The sequence below is a fragment of the Erythrolamprus reginae genome, chromosome 2 (genome assembly GCF_031021105.1).
Source record: "Erythrolamprus reginae isolate rEryReg1 chromosome 2, rEryReg1.hap1, whole genome shotgun sequence".
Taxonomy (NCBI): Eukaryota; Metazoa; Chordata; class Lepidosauria; order Squamata; family Dipsadidae; genus Erythrolamprus; species Erythrolamprus reginae.
In genome coordinates this window covers 160,185,139-160,207,640 of record NC_091951.1, presented here as the reverse complement: position 1 = coordinate 160,207,640, position 22,502 = coordinate 160,185,139, and the positions used below count along the sequence as shown (strand labels likewise).

Here is a 22,502-nt window from a genome sequence, read left to right as displayed (position 1 = left end):
TCTTCTTCTTGTGCCATATCCGTCATCGGATGTTGGCGATCCTATTTTTATGCACAGCCACATGAAAAAGTTCTGTTAAGGTTTTGTCCGAAGCAATCCCTTAGATTTTGAAGCCATGATTTCTTCTGCCTAGACCTCATTTACCTTCAATCAAGGATTAAGTGAAGTATTGATTGATTGATTGATTGATTGATTGATTGATTGATTGGATTTGTATGCCGCCCCTCTCTGGATGCCGTATTTTTCTGGGTGTCACGTCATATATCCAAAATGTTCTAACTTTTGCTTTTTTTATGGTTTTGATGAGGCAGCCTCTAAGTTATTAAATTAAACTTAGCTAAAACTATATTAAAGTTTCACTACACTTATATCTTCTGTTTCCCTTAATTCAAATATTTTTCCAAATGTGTATTTGCAACTTCCATTGATGTTAATTTTACCAATTTAAATTTCAGGATTTTTACATGCATCCTCTATCATAGAATTCCCCAAAATTTCTCAGTTGGTGGCCTGGAGCGGGGAGGGGGGGGGGTAGAAAAGGAGGATGGTTTTGTGGGAGGATCAGGCGCATGCAGTTGTTGCTCATGCAAGTGGGGTGGTGAGCACTCACGTGAATGGGACTATGAGCGCCATCAATGCTCACACAAGTGGGGCGGAATGTGCACGCACGCCACTTGGCCACTAGCCCAGTTGCAAATAGGCTGCAGCCTAGCAGTGGGTCCACAGATTGGGGAACCTTGATCTATCATACATAATTTTGCAGATGATCCCACTTGGAATATTTATGGAATTAAGCTGAGTCTTAGTTTTTCACTCTTGACTTCACAATTGGTACCATCTCATAATGTTCCAAGAGGGAAACTACATGTTACATTGCAGCTTTTATCCGAACCTTTTCCAAATAATTACCAGAATCAAGTTTACCTTTTTAATCGCTTTTATATATTGAGTCTTATCGTCTCACCAAAGTGGTACCTATTTATCTACCTACTTGAATTTGCATGCTTTCAAACAACTAGGTTGGCAGGAACTAAGAACATAAGAACCTAAGAAGAGCCCTGCTGAATCAGGCCAAATCCCATCAAGTCCAGTATTCTGTGTCACACAGTGGCCCACCAATTGTCCATGGGGATCTTGAGCAGAAAGAGAATGCAAGTCCCTCCCTTTCCCTTGACCCCCAATAAGTGGTACTCAAGGGAATCCTGCCTGCGTCAACCAACATAGAGGCAGCACTTGGACATCCGTTTCAATAACCATCTATATGCTTGGCATCCATGAATCTGTCTAATTCTGCCTAGAAGCTGTTCTGTCTGGGTCCCCCCCAGACGCCAACACCAACCAAAAAGAGTATCCAGACACACTGGTAAAAAGCAAAGGCAGTTTATATAATTCAAAGCAAACACAGGTAACAAAAACTGTTCTTACAGACAGGAACACTCTGAAGCTTCACAGAGGTTTCACGAAGGCCAGGCAATAAAACAGGATTCTTGCTGGCAAAAACAACGCTGGAGATAATAAAACCCACGCCTCCCCCAAGGCCACAAGCCAAGATCAGAGACGCCGAGAATCGAAGCAAGGTCACAGGACTCCCAATTGATAACTCTCCACAAGACTGTAAGGGCGGGCCTGCCTTTTCAACCCTGCTGAGGAGAACCACACCCAAACCCAGCTGTTGCCAATTCAGGGATGGAAATATCTTTCTAATTGGCCCCTTCTTTGAGCTGCACGTCTCTGCCTCATGTCTATTATAGCCTGTGCGTCTTCATCCAATGAATCCAGGCTACTAGCTGGGGAGAGGCCCCCCCCCATGGGTCTCAGGCTGCTCTCCCTCCTCCTCTTCCTGACGTTCCTCTCCCCCGTCTGCCTGGTCCTCCCCCTCCTGTTCACTGTCCTCCTCCTCTGGGCATGGATCCAGCAGAGATCCAGCCGGTCCCTGAGGAGCCTCAGGCTGAATCACAACAGAAGCTATCAAGGCTGACAGCTGTCACAACCTCTTCTGGAAGTGAATTCCATAAACCAACGACCCTCTGGGTGAAGAAATGTTTCCCTTGATTTGTCCTCACTTTCTTACCTAACTGGGGCAAGGATGGGGGCTCACCCAACTGCGTAGCTCTTACATCTCAAACTTGGGCTGCCGGCTTTTTAGGCATCAAGCCTTAAGTCATCACTCAGAAGTGTAACAGCACTTTAAGATGTCATGCTGGCCATATGACTGCAGAAATGTCTTCGGATAGTGCTGGCTCAATAGCCTTGAAATGGAGATGAGCACCTCCCCTTAGAGTCAGCAACAACTAGCAGAGTAAAATCCAAAGGGACTTTTTTTATTTGTACCCTACGACAATCCTTAAGTGTTGTATCTTCAGAAAAGCTTCAGAAGATAAGGATTTAGGGGTAGTGATTTCTGACAGTCTCAAAATGGGTGAACAGTGCGGTCAAGCGGTAGGGAAAGCAAGCAGAATGCTTGGCTGCATAGCTACAGGTATAACAAGCAGGAAGAGGGAGATTGTGATCCCGCTGTATAGAGTGCTGGTGAGACCACATTTGGAATACTGTGTTCAGTTCTGGAGACCTCACCTACAAAAAGATATTGACAAAATTGAATGGGTCCCAAGCCAGGCTACAAAAATGGTGGAAGGTCTTAAGTATAAAACTTATCAGGAAAGACTTCATGAACTCAATCTGTATAGTCTGGGGGACAGAGGGGAAAGGGGGAACATGATCGAAACATTTAAATATGTTAAAAGGTTAAATAAGGTTCAGGAGGAAAGTGTTTTTAATAGGAACATGAACACAAGAACAATGGGGCACAATCTGAGGTTAGTTGGGGGAAAGATCAGAAGCTATGTGAGAAAATATTACGGTATAGTAGATGCTTCGAACAAACTTCCAGCAGACGTGGTTGGTAAATCCATAGTAACTGAATTTAAAGATGCCTGGGATAAGCATATATTCATCCTAAGATAAAATACAGGAAATAGTATAAGGGCAGACTAGATGGACCACGAGATCTTTTTCTTCCGTCAATCTTCTATGTTTCTATGTACCTCATGATTCTTGACAAATGTATCTTTTCTTTTATGTACACTGAGAGCATACGCACCAAAGACAAATTCCTTGTGTGTCCAATCAGAATTCTCCCCTTCCCTTCCAAGTTTAACAAATGTCCTGCTTAGCAATGGAAATTATGGGCTCAATAGTGGTTAAGAGTGCCTGCACTCATTGTGTTTCATTGTTGAACCTGGAATGGAAAACCTGCCTTATTCATTTCCGTTCCACAGGTGAACTTGTGAACCTTCTGGAATGCTTAATAGTTATTGTTCCAGTTGTATTCTGTACAAATCTCCGTGCGGCTGACCACACCTGCACATCTGTCAGCTGCATACCTGTGAGGCTTCTATTGCCCTTTTATTTTTTTCCCCTTTTGGCATATGTTACGTTAGTTCATTGTGGAAGAGGATCATTTTTGTTTCAAGCTAGTTTCACTATTCCCTTCAAAGAAAACATGCTTGTTTCTCGTGTGTGTGTGTGTGTGTGTGTGTGTGTGTGTGTAGGGGTGGCGTATTCATGTGGTTGCAGGAATTCTTGCCTGTTTAACATTTTCTTAACAGCAGGTTTTGCATTCAGAAGAGGCCAGCACCCATAAAGGCTGCCCATTCTTGGCTCTATAGGGGCAAAGTGTGGGTGACAGTCTGGACAAAACAACTCAGCCAGGTCTGAAAAATGTTCCGCCAGGATATTGATTAGGGCCCACATCACGTAGGGATGAATGCATCTGCTTCCAATGCTAAAGATGGAGCAGTTGCTTCAACATCACTTGTACTGCACATGGTTCTCAAAATGCTTTTTGCAATCAGCCACTATTGAGAGATTTATTTTGTTTTACTCCCTTTCAGTTGGTTTCTAATTCCTTAATCTTTAAAGTTTGTTTTCTTCTCTTTTCATACTTTGGGCATTATTATGGGAACCTCAAAAAACATAGATTTTTTAAAAATAAACAATTCCAATGAACTCTTGCTTACTGCATACAGATGCCTTATCATCTCCCTTGTATTTAATGGAGTGTCACATGTAAATGGAAAGGGAAGTTTTTAAAAATACTATACAGTGTTCCCCCGCTTTTTGCGGGGGATGCATTCCGAGACCGCCCGCGAAAGTCGAATTTCCGCAAAGTAGAGATGCGGAAGTAAATACACTATTTTTGGCTATGAACAGTATCACAAACCTTCCCTTAACACTTCAAACCCCTAAATTGCAATTTTCCATTCCCTTAGCAACCATTTAGATTATTACTCACCCTGTTTATTTATTAAAGTTTATTTAAAAAAATATTTATTAAAAGCAGATGAAAGTTTGGCGATGACATATGACGTCATCAGGTGGGGAAAACCGTGGTATAGGGGGGAAAAAAGGGAAGTATTTTTTAATTAATATTTTTGAAAAACCGTGGTATAGACTTTTCACGAAGTTCGAACCAGCGAAAATCGAGGGAACACTGTACTTAAAAAAATAGTACTTTGGAGAGGGAGATTATCCTATCACATTTTTTCCAAATGGGGAAAACCACACCTTGCTTGAAAACAGATCTAAAACGTCATTGTAGTGGTATCCTTTTCAGATAAATAATATGCTAAGGAGTTTTGTGATGGTAATATGTCTCTATGCTGGTTGGCGTAGTTGTTTGATTTCTCAGAAGAGTTTCTGATCAGTTAGCAGGGTCTTTGATGATTATTGAATAGACTGTTTTGATCTCAGGATTCTGTTTGCCATGGGTTGAACTGCTCTTAAACTGCACAAAGTTTGTGGGCAATAGAAGGTCCTAAGCAAGAGAAAACACAGAGGAAAATAAGCTATGCAAAGAGGATTGAAATTGATTAACAAAGTAAATTAAATACTGAGAGGGAGGGGGAAATGAATTAAGAGTGGAGAAATGGAGAGAGAAAGTGGCAGTACCATGGCAAAGATCAGAAGCACATGAACTAGGTTAATGTTAGGCTAATGTTCCTATTTTAGCCTGAATTTCTTCCTGGAAAGCTCTAGTCGTGTTAAATAGATTTAGCTAGATTTCTGACCAAGGCCAAGAAAATAGAATAGAATAGAATTCTTTATTGGCCAAGTGTGATTGGACACACAAGGAATTTGTCTTGGTGCATATGCTCTCAGCGTACATAGAATAAAATATACATTTGTCAAGAATCATGTGGTACAACACTTAATGATTGTCATAGGGGTCAAATAAGCAATGAAGAAGCAATATTAATAAAAATCTTAGGATATACGCAACAAGTTACAGTCATACAGTCAACATGGGAGGAAATGGGTGATAGGAATGATGAGAAAAACTAGTAGAAATAGAAGTGCAGATTTAGTAGAAAGTCTGACAGTTTTGAGGGAATTATTTGTTTAGTAGAGTGATGGCGTTCGGGAAAAAGCAACTGGTGGAAATCTTGATCATCACCGGATTTCCAGCTTTATGTACATTGAAGCAAAGCTAAGTACTGGGACTTTATGGATTTGCAGGTGCTGGCTTTGCAATTAATGGGACTGATACATGGAACAAGCCAAATCAAATTAATTTTTCCAGAGGACAAATGTATATGCATGGAGGTGAATGGCATATGCTACTAGAGTTCTGGGTTTTGTTTTTTTGTTTTTGCTGCAGTGGTTTCCTCTGCCTAAAAATATGCTTTTCGAACAGAAAAATGACTCTCCTCATCCGTGATAGAGATGGCAAACACAAAAAATGCAAAGCAAAATTCTAGCTGTTAATATGCAATTCCCTTCTGCATATTCATAATGCCTCTTTAAATGGCTCCTAATAAAACTTGCATCCTGTAGAGGTGTGCGTTTGCTTGTTTTTACTTCTTTGTACTTTGGGTAGAAAAGGCAATTTAAACTCCAGTCCAAATAGGAAAGCTAATTTTATTTGGCATCTCCAGTGTATCAGTTTTATTAACCAGGAAGCCCACTCTCCCAAAGTATAAAATCCCAAATGCCTAGCTTTAATTCCTGATATAATTAAAAGCTTAAACTCAACAGGCTAGCATCCTAATTCGTTTCAGTTTTTGAAATTTCTTTTAAAATAAGGAAGTATGATCACTCTGTGATAGTGCGTATGGTTTGCCTAATTGGAGAACTCTCAGGGCTTATGTGTGGCACTCAGGTTAAAAGCTTTAAGGAGCACGTAATAGAAAAGTCCTCTGACTTGAGACCTGTGCAGATCCCCTGCCAGTACAAAAATGATTCTAGATCCATTAGAGCAAGATTCTGATTGACGTGTTTTAAAAGTGGATAGCCTAATTAATCCATAATAGAAATCTGGGCATATCTGAAACTCCTAGTGTCCCATATTGTATTATTTTTTGTCTTATTTTATTTTTATAATTCTCATCTTTCCAAACCAGAACCGGAGTGGTATACCGAACAAGCAATAAAAGCAATCTTTAATTTAAACAAGGTTAGATTAAAAAGGTATCGTAAAGCAAAACAACCAGAATGCAGCAATTAAGACAAAATTAATTTGGAAAGGTAGCATGCTCCTGGAGCTGTTCTTACTTGCAAGCGCATGTACGAATAAGCAATTGAAACAATATTTTAAATTTGCTTTAGATTAAATCCGTACTTTGCTTTTCCCTCGAAGGAGCTCTGGAACATGTAGATTTATGTTAACCTTGGAAAGTAGAGTCAGTTGTAGTGACTAATATAAAGCCGGTTACAATAGAATTTATAATAGATCTGCTCCTCTAAGAACGTATCTGCTCCTATCTTGTGCTGATGCTGTTCTATTCTCAGATAGCATAAGGAAATTCTTTTCTAAACTGAGATGCTTGGCAGCCTTATTTAAAAAAATAAAACAGTCCAGACTACAAGCTGCTATGGCCATTAGACAATTCCCCTGCTGTTGTGTGCCCTCTTTACTTTCCATGCCAGGAAAAACAATTGTCAAGATTTTTTTTTACTCCCCCCCCCCTTTGGCGTGCAAATACACACATACATATGTGTGTGTTTGTAATAGGTATACGAACTTGAATTTATATATACAGCTGAAGCACCAAAGCGCACATATCAGGAAGCATGCAACCAAGTTTAAAGTAAAAAACCCCTTCCTTGTATTTTTCCAGCTTTTCCTCATGGGACCTGTGGATGAAATGTTTCTACTTCAAATAACTAGAGAATTAATAAAATAGTGCCCAACTGTATTTACTAAAATAGTAATAAAACAAAGGCCCAGAGGAAAAGTAAGTAACTCACGGAAAGAAAGATGATATTTTTAAAAGTTCTGCTGGGTTTCGAATTGACAACATTCTGCCCATGAAGCCCAGTCTTATAGGGATACTGCTCAGTTAGTCACAGTAATTGGGACCAGAATTTCCAACACTAAGCAACACAGCTGTAAATTGTGATATCACTTGAACACATTCTTAGCGATAGAAATGCTGGCACTTCTGTTTGCTGTTGTGTAAGGAAAATACATAGATTTGGAACACTGGTTTGAAACTTTGCAAGGTGATAGAGAAAAAACTGAAAACAGAAGACTAAAACGAATTCAGTGCTACTGGTATTGCTACAGATTTTTAAGGCATGAGTGTTGAGAAAATAAGCTTAAGTACAGGAAATGGAAATATAATTGAATTTTTGAATTCCGGAGAAGAAATAATGAAGACGGTGGATCCAATGACTGCAGCAAAATGATACAAGCCAGCATGTAGATCAGCTGTTTATAATTCCTCTCTGAACAAGGAGATGACTTCAGATCACCCACAGGGCTGCAGACAGGTGCTCCTTGTGAGGAGATAGCAAAGCAGTGGTCTCTGATGGGTTTAGAGGTCTGAAGATGAGGGATCCGCCATCTTTCTCAAAACGTGATTGTGCTTTCAAAAGGATACCAAGTTTGCATAGTTCCTTTTAAAATCATTTTCAGAAATTGCTTGTTATCTGTCTTTCCGTTCTTAGGAACCTTAGGATCCTAAGGCAGTATTAGGACCAACTTGTTTTACAGTGGATGAGTTTTCTTAGTCCTTAGTGAAAGACATTTTAATTACAATTTTAAGTACTGTAGTTTTTTATTTCAGAATTTTTTAAAGCAAAAAGATGCTTAGGAGTTTGGTTTTAGAAAGTTACAAATAAAGATCCAGATAAATTTGAAGTAAACTTTTGGAATTATTTATAAAGATTCCTTCCCCTGGGAAAATGCACTTGTTTTTAATACGTGTTTTTTTTTTAAAGAAAACATAAGGAAAATTTTATAAATTGGACAGTTGAGGAAATTAGAATGAATGATAAAGATTATAATTTTAAAAAACTGAATTGAATGAATCAAAATATCTTAACATTGGACATATTGAAGGATATTATTGAACAATGGACCCAGAAGTTAATTTTATTTGTGTGTGCCTCTATAAATTGACTGTGTTTCAGAGATGTTATGGAACAAGTTCTATCTGACAACATCAAGATTGATTTGAAAGTGGATTTTTAAATGACAGATTTTTAAAAATGATATGGAGAAGGATATAATGATATGCAAAAGAAACCAGTTGATATGTTAATAATTAAAAAGGATGTACAAATAACAAACTAAAAAAACGACCTGGATAATTTTCCTATTTGAATTTATAAAACAGGCATTAAATTTTTTAAGAATTTTGTGAAAAGGCACAAGGAATAAATGAAAAAAATATTAAGTTCTAGGACATTATTTCAAGGGACTAAAGAGTCAGATACAGGTAGTCCACAGATACAAAGAGTCCACCATTCTTTTGCTAGGGGAGATAGTTGTTAAGTGAATTTTGCCCCATTTTAAATCTTTCTTGCCATAGCTGTTAAGTGAATCACTCCAGGTGTTAAGTGGGTAACATGGTTCTTAAGTGAATCTGGCTTCCCCATTGACTTTGCATGTAAGAAGGTTGTAAAAGGTGATCACATGATCATTGGGATTCTGTAATCATAATAAAATAGGACTCAGTTGCTATGGGGATGCTACAATTGCTGTAAGTGTGAAAAATGGTCTTAAATCACTTTTTTCAGTGCCATTGTAACTAAATCAACAGTTGTAGGTCAAGGACTACCTGTACTTAGAAGAAAAGAAAGGATTATAAAGTTGGTTTAATTGATCACAGTTAAAATATACATGTTTTTATTTTAGTGGACTTTTATTGATAACAGAATTGGAATGAAGAGGCTTCATTAATATATTTAGAGAGATGGGATATGAGAAGAGATACTTTATTGTATTTTAAGAGATTATAAAATACTAATATTGTTTATACTTCAATGAATAGGAAACCATTTTATATTTTTCTTTTTCTCTACTGTATTTTTCTCTTTTTTAAATTTCTTATTCTATTTTTTCTTTTGCACCTTCTATTTTTTTCTTTTTATTCTTTTATATTTCAGTTTGTATTAATTTTACATTACTATTGTACTCTTTAATAAAATTACTATTTGTAAAAAGATGTTCATTTAGAAGACTGTCAGATAACCCCCGATATGGCTCTAGTCATATGGGTCTTGTTAAATCCATGGAATTAATCCAAAAATAGTCCAATTTGACTCAAAATGTGACTGAAATCTATGTATTTGTAGTTTTTATCCTATTATCCTAAATTGGCACCTGTTAGTGATCTTGCAAATAGAATTACTGTATGAACTGTGCTTCCTTGAAAAGCCTCCTTTACTCACAAAGCATAAAGAATTCCAGGTCTCTGGCAGATATTATCTCAAATATTGAAAACTCTCCAGCTCATCTTAGTTTACAATTTTTATATTGAAGTACAAACTTTTTATTTCCTAAGGGAAAAAATAGTAGAGTATTGCTTTTCCTTAAGGCATTCTGGTGCCTAGGGAGCCAAATGCAAATACTGTACTCTTTTTTCCCTCTTTGTATTATCTTTTGTTGATAAAGGCTTTTTTTAAAACATTCAAAAACTTAACAGTCTAAATTTTGTTTTTAAAAAATAACCGCATAATAAGGTACATCTCTTTACCTCCCACCCACCTCCCCAAAACCCACAGAAACTATACAGAAGCAATATTTCTTTTTTTCTTTTTTTTGTTACTAGGTGGCTTATATTCTGTTTTCATTTATACCCCATTTAGAGGGTATAGATCTTGGAACCAGTGTGAAATAGTCAAGAAGGGCGGCATACAAATCCAATCAATCAATCAATAAGATGAAGGCTGAGGACACACATTGCAGATGTATAGGGAATCTGTCAAAATATTAATGGTTCTTACACATCTCTCTTACGGTGAAATTGGTTAATTTTTTCCAATATCAATCATGTTTTATAAAATGGACAAATTATTTGTTCACACATGCAATTCAATTTGCAGTTCCCCCCGCTTCTTCACTGTCAGTCCTGTGTGGTAGTCCAAATGCTTGAACTTTTTCTCATTCTTCATGTTTCCATCTGAGAACTGTTTTTCATAACCAAATGTTGCTAATTCCTGTCTCAGAGTGGCTTTCACTTAACCCTTGGATATGGACCAGCTAATTTTAAAATGCAGAATACTCAATATAATGTCCTCCAGATCTTTCTTCAAATGAAATCTGTGCAAAATTGCTTGTTGAAAAAATTCTACATGTCTACAAGTAATTGCCAGCTGGTTTTGTATTAGGCTGGCCTCTGTAACACTTTTTGTGACTTCGTGCTGTTCTTCCCTAGCTTATGCAGTTTCTTACAAGTCTAGCAATGTTTTTTTTTGTTACAGTTGCTTGTAATATTGACAGTGTTTTCTCTTTAGAAAGCAGCCCAAAACACTTGATTGTGAATATTAGATGGTGAATAGCATAGCACTTAGACTTATATACCACTTTGCATTGCTTTAGAGCCCTTACTAAGCAGTTTACAGAGTCAGCATATTGCCCCAAACAATCTGGGTCCACATTTTACTGACCTCGGAAGGATAGAAGGCTGAGTTAACTTTGATCCTGGTAAGATTTGAATTGCCAAATTACAGGCAACCGGCGGTCAGCAAAATAGCCTGCAGTACTGCATTCTAACCACTGTGCCACCGCACCACCTCAGAATATTACACAGCATGTGGGTCTAGTTTGTAATGGGAACCCATGAATTAAATAGAGAACATAAAATAATGTATTGTTCTCTGCAAACTGTACCTCAAATAAGATTGAGTGGCAGTTAAGGTGTTGGACTAGAATTGGGGAGATATAGTTTATGTGCACACTGATTCATAGAAATAAATGTTGAGCCTGTCCTTTCTTTAGTCAGGCTACTTACTTACTTACTTACTTGCTTGCTTGCTTGCTTGCTTGCTTGCTTGCTTGCTTGCTTGCTTGCTTGCTTGCTTGCTTGCTTGCTTGCTTGCTTGCTTGCTTGCTTGCTTGCTTGCTTGCTTGCTTGCTTGCTTGCTTGCTTGCTTGCTTGATTTTTATGCTGCCCTTCTCCTTAGACTCAGGGCGGCTTACAACATGTTAGCAATAGCACTTTGTAACAGAGCCAGCATACTGCCCCCACAATCCGGGTCTTCCCAAGGTTACTGTTGTGGGTGTGACGTTGGAGGCAGAAGGAGAACATTGCCTTGATCCTCTAGAGAAAAAAATTGATACATATCTAAAAAAATAGATAATAGTAATTAATTAATGATATCTGGAAACTTTACAAAATCAGACAGTTGCTACAGAAATGTTTAAAAAAATACACACCGACGTATATGACCCACACAATGAATGTGAAGCAGTAGTAGCAGTCATCAAAAAGTAGATTTCTCGTGTCAAGATTCTACTTGGATCCATGACGGAAATCTCTTAAGGGGGGAACAAATCTTCATGGACTACTTACTTTTCATGAGTAAGTGAAAAAGATGATTGTTCAGAGACAGATCGAGCAGAGAGGGATCTTGACTGCTGCCACCGTCTTGCGCTGATCATCGGTTCTGCTTCTTAGCACCTCTTGCAAATAACATTTTCCCCCCAAATCCCAAAATGATGTTTTTTGATTGGAGTACCATTACCCTGCTTGATCTAATAACTCTTTGAAGAGGGCGAGGATAAAATATAGAAAATTCGTTATGCCTCAATTGACTCCTCTTTCTCCATCCCCACTGACTACCTTGTTATCTTGGGTGGCATTATTGGCATTTTTTTAAACAACAACAACATGCTTTCTTGGTTTTCTCTGTACCTGTAATAGTGCATTGGTTGACATGCAGGCCAGGTTCCATGTCAACCCCTTGCAGTGAAAAATACAGTGATTAACTAGATAAAAATAATGCATCAGAGTTTAATTAAATCTCCTTCACTGTCAGCCAATAAGCCATCCACTTGTTTTTCTCTCTCCTTCGGTGCGTTTTTTCGTTTGGAGCTTGGCAGCTCTGCTGTGCAGGTGAGGCTAAAATTCTTGATGCCCATATTGTTTATCTGTGATGATTGTGTATCTGCTTAGTTGATCAGCCCAACCCACACCTCATAAATTACGGAAACTTCAAGGGATAGCTTAAATCAAAGTGTTCTCTCTCTCTGTATGCGTGCTCAAGGCGAGCAGTAAAGCTGTGTAATAATAACCGGGATGTCTGGATTCTAACATCTAAGAAGCATCAAACTCATTCTGTTTCTGCAGCTTAATTTTGTAATCTGTTTTGCAAATATTGTTCCCTTGTTCCCTTTGTTTTAAACAGGACAACGGGAAACTTCCTGTTGTTTGATGGTGCGATTAGAGGTTTTCAGGCCTTTCACCAGCCATATGAGATGCTGTGCAAATTGGCCAGGTGGGATGGAGTCCAAAGTGGACTTCACTAGCTTCCTTCCTCTCGTTTGCCTTTCCTTCCCTGAAATTAAGAAACCAGCTTGATTCTTCCTCTTTGTTGAAATAGGAGCTATTACTAAACTTATTTAAATTAAATTGTGGCCTCCTTTATTTTGCACTTATGCCCCTCCTGGTTGAGTGAGGTCTGCCGGGATCAATTTCCGGTCACAATTCAAAGTGTTGGTTATGACCTATAAAGCCCTTCATGGCATCGGACCAGAATATCTCCGGGACTGCCTTCTGCCGCACGAATCCCAGCGACCGGTTAGGTCCCACAGAGTTGGCCTTCTCCGGGTCCCGTCGACTAAACAATGTCATTTGGCAGGACCCAGGAGAAGAGCCTTCTCTGTGGTGGCCCCGACCCTCTGGAACCAGCTCCCCCCAGATATCAGAGTTGCCCCCACCCTCCTTGCCTTTCGCAAGCTCCTTAAAACCCACCTCTGTCGTCAGGCATGGGGAAATTGACAATTTTTCCCTTCCCCCTAGGCTTATAGAATTTATACATGGTATGCTTGTTTGTATGATTGGTTTCTTAAATTGGGGTTTTTAGATTATTTTTAATATTAGATTTGTTTACATTGTCTTCTTTATTGTTGTTAGCCGCCCTGAGTCTTCGGAGAGAGGTGGCATACAAATCAAATCAAATCAAATAAACAAACAAACAAATAAATAAATAAATAAATATGGCTTGCAACTGGGTTCAAGTGATGATCAATGCCTGTTTGCAGGAAGCAATGGTACTACCTTCCTTGAAACAGGTGGTGGTAGTGCCCCCTGCTTTCTCAAGAGGCCATCCTTAGACCCAGTTAGATTATATACGTAACTTTCGTCAAGTCTCCAGTCTTCCAGTTTTGGGGAAGGTTATTGAGAGGGTGGTTGGCATGCTATCCTAAATCTGGATGAAGTGGATTATTTGGACCCTTTTCAGTCTGCATTCAGACCAGGGTTTACCACTGAGACGACATTGTTTGTGTTTGCTGATGATCTTTGGAGGACTAGAATGGGGGATTATGGTGATGCAACTATCCTGGCTCTCCTTAATCTCTCATTGGCTTTTGATACCATCAAACCCTTCTGAACCAGCTCCAGGGTTGGAAGTGAGAGACACTATTTTGCAGTCATTATCCTCCTTTCTCCATGGCCGGGTTCAGTTGGTGTTGGGGCAGGAGGAATTGTCAATCCCTGCTTGAGTCTATTGTCTCTCCTCTTTAACATCTACACGAAACTGCTCAGTGAGTTCATCCAATAGGATATAACAATACTACATAAAAGCTTCTCCTTTGGAAAATAAAAAACTAACCTCCCTATCTTCTTTCGGATCTAATCAGTACTTGTGTGATGTGAACCTTATTTGCTTTTTGTCAACCTGTTTCTCCAACTTGGAGGTGTCTTTTGAAGGGCTCTTCACCAGCCCTTGTTTTAAGCATCCCAAATAATTTGCAAAGATAGATGTCTCACTCCTCATCCTTAATTCCAGATCATTTAAAAAGAAGTCTTAATTCTTCAAAATCAAATAAATGATATCTGCCATATCTCTCCTCTTAGTTTCATGTTTGCTGATGCACTCAAAGAATTCTAAGTACAGTAATTCAAATTAAACTTTAACTTTGCCAAAGCTGTGTTGCTGTTTCGCTGGCAAAATGTGCCTTCAATACAATATTTGTTCATATTGTGTTTGACAATATTTTCCACCGACTTAGTTCGAACAGATTTGAAACTGTAGTTTATTGGATTTACCTGGACATTAATTTTATAGAAATCTTCACATTGGTCTTCTTTTCAATTTGCAGGATTATATGAACATCTGCACATTTTTAGAGTGTCAGATTAGTTGCTGCACACTTGAATTTTTTAAAGTTCTGTTTGATGTATGTTGTCTGGACCTGACAAGCTTGTTTTATTTCCAATTTGTTAATAAGATGTAGAATTTAGCCTCTTTATTAGTCTCAATTCCTCTGGTTTCCTGTCTAAAATGGCCACTTATCTATAGACATGTCTTTAATAGATATATACATATTTTGTCATCCAATATTTATTTAATGGTTCCATAAATATCTTAATTTATTGAATACTTTTTCATTGATTGGTGTCATCAATCATACGGTACATAGGGACATTGTTTGTGATTGTGGCGTTGTGGTAAAAATATGCCAAAACTGATGGATGATGACTGTAATCTAATTTGCAGTTTTCATATGTGTCCTGTGAAAACCTGATATCTGTGGAACTATTTAGTGGTGGCCCTAGCATATGGAAGATTGCAGTTTGTAATGCAAAAGGAGTGAATGATAAAGAGCCTAAACTGATGATTGAAATGCAAAGGAAAGAAACCCAGAGAAAAGGGCAGGATGTGTAATAGATCTGAATGAAGATTGTCTGATTTTGTGTGGGGAATTGATGAATAAATGCAGGCGAGCGAAGGGATGGGTTTCATTATGAATGAAAGGGTGAAATGGGCTGAAAAGCATACTAGAAAGTATGACTCAGTGTCATGTAGGTTATCATGGTTACATATGAAAATAGGAATCAACAGGGTGGTGAAAGTTACATGTTACACTTCATTGAATATTGATAATAGAAAGAACAAAAACGTGTTTGGGCAAAAATGTGCATTATTCTGAATGAATTCAGTTTGGAGAAAAAAATTAGGTGACATGAATGGATGATGGGAACGAGACAAGAGGATTTTTTTAAAAAGTTATCACGCCATTCTGATAACGCAAGGATGAAAGAGAATGATAATTGTTTAATGAGTTCTTGCTTAAAAAAAACTCTGCTTCCAATATGGTAAGTCTGTTCATAAATATACATGGAAAAAGAATAAATATACATCCAGATTCTTTACTGGCTTGTTTAGGATGGGTGAGAGAATGAAAAAAAAGTAAAATAAATCAGAGGAAAGTTAAAATGGTTAGAAAGAAGTAGAAGTCCTGTATGAAAAAGATTACACAATAAATGAATTGAACATAATTAATGAAAAACAGTGATAAAGAAAGAAGACGAGTGAGCTGCCTGGAACAGAATGAAGAGAGACATGTTGCAAGGTGTGTGAGAATATGTTGAGTTATGCTGCTGAAAAAATTTAAAACATGCTTTGTGGAGTGATGAAGTGAAAGAGGCTGTATATGAGAAAAAATGCATTAAAAGAGAAAGATAAAAGGTGTGTCTAATGTCCACAAAGAGAAAGATAGTTGCAAAGAATCTTATTAAAGAGAAAGATACAGTTAAGGCTAAAAGAAGTGGAGAGAATGCAGACCATTTTGATGGAAATTCAAATATTGTCTTAGAAGTAGATGAAAAGGGCCAAATAAGAAGCCCATAGCAGAGTAAGAGAAATTAAAAATAAAAACATGACATGATGTGGGATGAAACTGAATTGAGGGAATGCTGAAAGGAACGTATTGGAAATCTGTACAAATGATAGCAGTATGTCAAAAATGGAATTGAAATGCTATAATTAGAGCTGCTGCTTCTAAGACTAAGCAACCTAGACAGTCACCTCCTAAATTTTAGGAGGTGCAAAACTGAAAACACTTCTGAAGTATACAATATGAATGTAAAATCTGATGATCTTTCCTCGTTGCTTTTTCTTTCCACGCTTTAAAAAAAACACTCACAAAGTCAGTTGAGTGAAAGTGAATAGCACACTAACCAAGATGTTCAAGAAATAAATTATTACTGTATAGCAGACCTGGGCAAGGGGTGGCCCATAGGCCACATCCGGCCTGCCTGCTGTCTGTGACCGGCCCGCCTTCTATCTATGACCGGTCCGCGGTGATTCCTCATGATTCATCAGGAAAACAGGAACTGGAAAAGTCCCGGCAGATGTGATGAGCTCTTTCATCCTCGCACTGGAGCGGACCATGACCTCCTACCAAGAGCGGCTGAGCACAGAAACCACGCAAACACTCCAGCGCAGTGACTGTGGTGCACCGTGTTGCCGTAAAGCAAAAATATTGGGGTCTGTAGAGTGGGTCTGGGTGTTTAGGTCAGGCCAGGGTCCGGCCCTCTAAAACCATCCCAATTTCTCATGCGGCCCCATGGCAAAATTAATTGCCCACCCCTGCTGTATAGCTATGGACCTCAGGAAACTTATAATATTATCAAAGCAAAACAATGGCCTAATAAGAAAGTACTGAGTGAACAAGTTGCATAACTGTCAATTTATCAAACTTATACTGTATTTGGAGAAGTGGAAATGGAACATTTGGTGCAGTAGCACTTGGGGATTTGACTACTGTATACCGTCAGGCATGGGGGAATTGAAACATCTCCCCCTGGGCATGTTTAATTTATACATGGTATGCTTGTGTGTGTGTCTGTTAGTTTATGGGTTTTTTTAAATTTCTAAATATTTTAATTAATTGCATTATTTATGATTTGTTTCACTTGTTGTGAGCCGCCCCGAGTCTTCGGAGAGGGGCGGCATACAAATCCAAATAATAAAATAATAAATAAATAAATAAAGGGTGCCAGATTATGACTTTACTTAGAGGTCCAAATGTCTAGAGCCAGTCCTGCTAGGTTTCTATAATATGCAAGTAAAAATTGATGGAATATAATGTAACTGGCATGTGAGAATGTTGAAAAATGGCAGGTGTCAATGGAGGAATATTAAAATACAAGTGTGGTTTGCCTATAGAAGGCGATATGACTTGTGACCTGGAAAGATGCTTGGCAAAATCCTAGCTGGAGGTGATCATGAATAACGTTTGGGGAATGCTATGTGGCTTCATTTCCTCCACACTGCATTGAGATAAGTATGGATGTTACAAAGACATTTGGGAGGTAGCTTAATTTAGAGAAAATATGTAATAAGGTGAATAGGCCTGAATTATGGGATGTTTTCTGTGAATATGGAGATTGCAAAATATAATAAATGGATGATGGATATAAAGAATGCATATGAATAGATGCAATGCTTAGTTAAGATTTGTATGGTTTGTATGACACGTATGATTGTTTTTTATATTAAGAGTTTTAAATTGTTTTTTTAACTATTGGATTTGTATTGTTCTGTTGCTGTGAGCCACCCCGAGTCTTCGGAGAGGGGCGGCATACAAATCTAATAAATGAATGAATGAATGAATGAATGAATGAATGAAAGAATGAATGAATAAATAAATAAAATTTAAAAATAAATAAATAATAAATAAATAATAAAATAATAAAATAAAATAAATAAAACAATAAATAAAATAAAATAATAAAATAAAATAAAATAATAAAGATTGAGCCCTGGGCAAAAGAGTAAGGCAAGAATGGCTGATGTCCCTTTGATTGTTTTTTATGTATTTATGGAGAAAATGTGTTAAGTAATATTTGAGGTGAACATGTGGCAGGGGTGGATTCCTCCCAGTTTGAACCAGACTGTCCGAATCGTTAGTGACCTGCTGGTGACATGATGATGGTGTCCCAGATATGGTTTGGTCGTGGGTGCCGCCATCATTTTTGGGAAATTTTTGGAATTTTTTTTCCTTGTTTGGATGGCTTCTCCACTTTTGCTACTTGAAAAAGAGCCCTCCTGTCCACCTGCGGGTTAATAATGACCTTTACTTTTTCACCTGAAGCACAGCTGATCAGCTCCTCAGCTGTGTTTTGAGCTGAATCCTACTACTGAGCATGCGCGGAAATGAAATTGCACAAGGGGATGTGCACAAGTGCATGTGTGTGAAACATCGCGATGCAAACCAGTGGCGAAGGTAGGTGGAACCCACCCCTGGCATGTGAGAACTGAATGTAGGTACAGGTAGTCCTCACTTAGCAACCGCCTTGTTTACCACCTCTTCGTAGTTACGACAGTGATGAAAAAGTAACTTTACAACAAATCCTTACGTTTTGGATTTTTGCAGATCTGTAAAACAGGAAAGCTGAAGTAAAATAATAAGCACGGTCCCTGTTTTATTTAACGACTGAATTGCCTCTTACAGTTGTGGTCACTAAATAATTTTTGTAGGCAGATATTACCGTATTTTCCGGCGTATAAGACGACTTTTTAACCCCTGAAAATCTTTTCCAAAGTGGGGGGTCGTCTTGTACGCCGGATACTGATTCCACAGTATAGAAAATTCGCCGGATACTGATCACACAGGCTGTAGAATGTGTAATCAGTATCCCATTACTACCGGTACCTCACTGCAGATTCCATGATTCGGTTCCGTGAAGGGCCGCGCTCTCTCACTGCCAAGAAACCCCCCCACCCGGCTGCCGATAAGCTCCGCCCCTTTCATGTATCTGGCCCTCCTATTGGTTCCTTCCCCTCTGCCTTACAGACCTCAGCACACGCTCCGGCTGCCGATAAACCCCGTCCCTTTGATGTGTCTGACTCTCCTATTATAGTAATTGCTTCCCTGCCTCCCACATGTTGAAATCAAATCTGATGTGTTTTTTTTCATTTTTATTTGGTGTGCGTCAGAAGAGGGGTAGTCTTATACGGCGAGTATATCTCAAATTCTATATTTTAACTGGAAAAGTTAGGGGGTCGTCTTATACACCCAGTCGTCTTATACGCCGGAAAATACAGTACTATGTTGCTACGAGAACTTGAAGGTTTGAAGCAAATATTAGATTGTGTGATTCAATGAAGTATATGGATCTGAAAATGAATGTATCTGACCAAGATGCGTTGAGGAGAGAAAATTGAGTGATTGCAAGTTACAGTGATCCCTCGATTAGCATGGTCTCGATTAGCGCGAAACGCTGCAACGCGGTTTTTCAAAAAATATTAATTAAAAAATAAGTCCGCGCTAGTTCTCTCTCTCTTTCTCTCCCTGTTGCCGGCGTGGTATATGAGAGAGAAAGAGAGAGGCAGAGGTCGGGCGCATTACCGGGAGGTGGAGGCGGCGTGGGGACGCTGGGTGCCGGGGACACCGAGGAGGGGGTGGACGTGGCTTCTCAGCTGCAGAGCCGAACAAGGGCGGAGGCAACGGCGGAGTCCAGCACTGGGGCCATGCGGGGCCGCTCATCCAGGGGGGCGTGGACTGGCAAGTCGCCCTCCTTTCTCTTTCTTTCTCTCTCTTATACCACACCGGTAACAGGGGGAGAAAGAGAGAGAGCGGAGGGCACCTTGCCGGTCCACGCCCCCCTAGATGAGCGGCTCCGCATGGCCCCAGCGCCGCCCAGGCAAAGGGGAAACCCCAAGATCGCTTGCCGCTTGCCGCTTGCCGTATTGCAGCGAAGGAGGCGAAGCAAGGCTCCAAGCTGCAATACGGCAAGCGGCAAGCGATCGTGGGGTTTCCCCTTTGCCTGGGTGGCGGGAAGACCAAGGGAAGGTTCCTTCAGCCGCCCAACACCTGATCCGCTCCGCAGCGCGGCAGCAGCGAGGAGCCGAAGATGGGGTTTCCCCTTTGCCTTTACCCCATCTTCGGCTCCTCGCTGCTTCCGCGCTGCGGAGCAGATCAGCTGTTGGGCGGCTGAAGGAACCTTCCCTTGGTCTTCCCCGCCGCCCACACGCAAACTCCACCATCTGCGCATGTGCGGCCATGAAAAAAATGGCGCACATGCGCAGATGGTGGTTTTTACTTCCGCACCACTATAACGCGGAAATCGATTAGCGCGGGAGGTCTTGGAACGTAACCCCCGCGCTAATCGAGAGATCACTGTATACACAAATTATGAAGAACTAGAGTACTTTGGTAAAAAATTTACAAAGCTAGATAAAAGGATGAAAAATTGTTACAGTGGGCAGATGCAGGTAAAAAGATAATGTATAATCTGCAAGAAATCAATGTTCATAGAAGTAACAATGGCTGTGTATAAGAGCGTGCTTTTCTTCACGTTGTCATGTTCAATAACTTGAATAGGTTTTAAGTACTATAACAGATCAGCCATCCTCCATTTTGTAACAGGCAGTCCTCTTTGTTTCTTCTTCTTTTTTGAACTTTAAACTACAGAATTCTTGCCATTGTCATTGGCCCAAAATAAGTCATTATCAGTAGCTGTTTCTGGTAGTAATTGACATACCATCAGATGGGTCCAGTTTTATGTCTCTCCACATTGACACAGCGTGTTGTCATCTGCTAACAGCCTCCACTTGAGCATATTGGTTTTACACTTAGGCATTCCAACTCTCAACCTATTCAGGGTCCTCCAAGTAGTATAAGGGAGGGCAGGTCCTTCAGCCGTATCCTCCTTTAATGTTATTCCTTGCTCAGTGGTCACTTTCCTCCATCTTTTACTTTTTCATTCCTATCTATCTAGCTCCATTCATATCTAAGAGTTGTCTGTATAAATAAGAGACTGTCTGTCTGTCCATACGTTGGCCTTATTGTTATAAATGTTTCCTTAAAATCTTTAATTGCATTTTATGTTGTTTCTTTGTCACTAAATAAGTTTGGATTCCTTTTTGGTTTTCTCTTCTGAGTAGAATTTCCATTTTCTCAAAAAAACTGAGTAGATGTTGCTATATCTGTACTCATGTGTACGAGACCTAGACTCAAAATGAGAATCGCAAAGTTTGTAAAAACTTTATAGGAGATTAATTTATTTTGTTCAATAAATAGCTGACAGCAACAAATGGCAAAAAGACAGTTCTTGCAAATGCTTTTTCCCCTGACAAATGGATAATACTGGGTTTTAGAATTCCACATGCTTCATATATAATACAGACGTGCTTTGGATTTTGTATGAGTGTTGCTCATTAAAGAATGTGAAAGCCTGAAAAAGCTTCCACTACCAGTTATACTAACCTGTATTAATTGACTTATTAAAATGGCGGAAGCCTGAAAAAGAAGGTTTTACTTTAATAAATAGTATGTAGACGTTGTATTTGCCTACAGTCCAAAGCATGTTTTCATAATTGTTTTAGTACCATCCAATATACTGTATATCCCTTACAATGCAGATCAGTACAATCCAGGACTAGCTTGTTTAGGTTCTTTCTGTATCAGTCCAATGTAACTGAGTTTTGACCTTGTTGATATTAAAGCACTTACCCCATTTAATTTTTACTGGATCATGCAGTTAGTGTGTTGAGTTTGAGGCATAATTCAATTTCGATGCCATATGTGCTATAATGCACTGGGTGATTTTGGCTGGTGTTGATGAATCCTCTAGCTGTGATACAATTGATTGGGTGGCCTTAATGTCACAATGTCATGTTGCAGGACGCGGGGGGTGGGGTGGAGATGGGGATAGTCTCCAGTAGCTGCTGCCTGAATTACATAGATTACAGTAAAGGATAAGGGAGATAGGAGGAAAATTGCTGATAGAAGTACTAGAACTTTAAGAAATGAAAAGAAGGAAGGAAATAAAACCTAGAAAACAAACCAATTGGGGATATGAGAAAATAGTTTCGAGGGAAAGAAATGAGGTTAAGGAAGGAAGATCAAAGAAAATAAAGGGAAGAAGATTGGAAGACAGAAGAGGAACAATGGATATTGACAATAGCTGAAAGGCTGAAGAAATCTAGAGTAAGAACCATACACAATTGTTCTCCATAAACAAGCCTCTAAGGCAGTGGTTCTCAACCTGGGGGTCAGGACCCCCTTTGGGGTCGAACGACCATTTCACAGGGGTCGTCTGAGACCATGGGAAAAGACAAATGTCCCATGGTGTTAGGAACTAAAGCTTCTATTCTGGCTCCTTGGAACATATTTTTACAATCCGATCAATCAGGCGTTTACAGTAGTGTCCCTCTAACCTTCCTGCCAATCATCTTAAAGCTCTGTTGGGAGAATTGGCACTAGACGTATGGTTGGGGGTCACCACAACATGAGCAACTGTATTAAGGGGTCGCGG

At 39.3% G+C, this 22,502-nt stretch overlaps 1 protein-coding gene across 3 annotated transcripts in view; it reads left to right on the top strand.

The window, feature by feature from the left end:
- The window catches only part of SLC38A10 (solute carrier family 38 member 10), a 127,415-nt gene that overhangs the window by 59,361 nt on the left and 45,552 nt on the right, over positions 1-22,502 (top strand). The gene's annotated exons all lie outside the window — the stretch shown is intronic.